This window comes from Monopterus albus, unplaced genomic scaffold, assembly GCF_001952655.1.
Source record: "Monopterus albus unplaced genomic scaffold, M_albus_1.0 scaffold247.1, whole genome shotgun sequence".
NCBI classification, from domain to species: domain Eukaryota; kingdom Metazoa; phylum Chordata; class Actinopteri; order Synbranchiformes; family Synbranchidae; genus Monopterus; species Monopterus albus.
This window is the reverse complement of record NW_018128127.1, coordinates 25,712-26,599: the sequence shown is the minus strand read 5'-3', so window position 1 is coordinate 26,599 and position 888 is coordinate 25,712. Positions and strand designations below refer to the sequence as shown.

The 888-nt window shown below is 37.6% G+C and overlaps 1 protein-coding gene across 1 annotated transcript in view; it reads right to left on the bottom strand.

Annotated features, from left to right (window-relative positions):
• Positions 1 to 888, bottom strand: part of med28 (mediator complex subunit 28) — a 3,865-nt gene that overhangs the window by 2,066 nt on the left and 911 nt on the right. The gene's annotated exons all lie outside the window — the stretch shown is intronic.

Below are 888 nucleotides of genomic sequence, written 5' to 3'. Positions count from 1 at the left end.
TTAATAAATCTGCAAAAATGTCAAACATTCTGTGTTTTTCTGTCAATATGGGGTGCTGTGTGTACATTAATGAGGAAAAAATGAACTTAAATGATTTTAGCATATGGCTGCAATATAACAAATAGTGAAAAATTTAAGGGGGTCTGAATACTTTCCGTACCCACTCTAAGTAAATTAAACTACTTCTACATGAGTTGACACCAGTCAGGTGCTTTTTGGCTTGGGTACATGTAGTTTCCTAGGATTCTAGTTCCCACTTAATAAACATGGATGGCAGTCAGCAGACCTCTGAGGACAGGCCATATCAAATGTTGTTTAGCCAAGAGAATCTGGTTCCCCTGATATTAATAAAGCAATATGCTGCTTTAACAGACCACTTCTTTGAGAAGGTTTTAAACAAGACTATGAAGCCTGACCACAAGGATCTGCTCCCACAAGAACTGGCCATCTGTGCTGGGTGATACGAGTCTGGCTCACAGTTTGCCCCTTGCTGGGAACCGGAGTCTGCTTTATTATCCTGCCAGAAATAAGTGGTTTTCATTGACCTGCACTGACAACCTATCAGTGTTCACAGATTTGTTTTCTTCCCTTCATTAATGTCAGGGCTCTGTGCAGATCAGTTAAGTTCTTCTACACTAGGGCTACAATGAACAGTAATTTTCATTATTGATTCATCTGCCATTTATAATCTTGATAAACTGATTCCCATTTTTGTCAAAAAGACAAAAGATGGTGTAAAATTCTCATTGGTTTTCCAGAGTCCAAGACATCTAAATTTATTTATTTATTTTTTTTATCTTATTTTTTGCCCCAACGGTTATAGAAGACTAAGGAAAACGGCAAATAATCACATTGGAGAAGTTGCCACCACTTCTTTTCTTAGGGAAA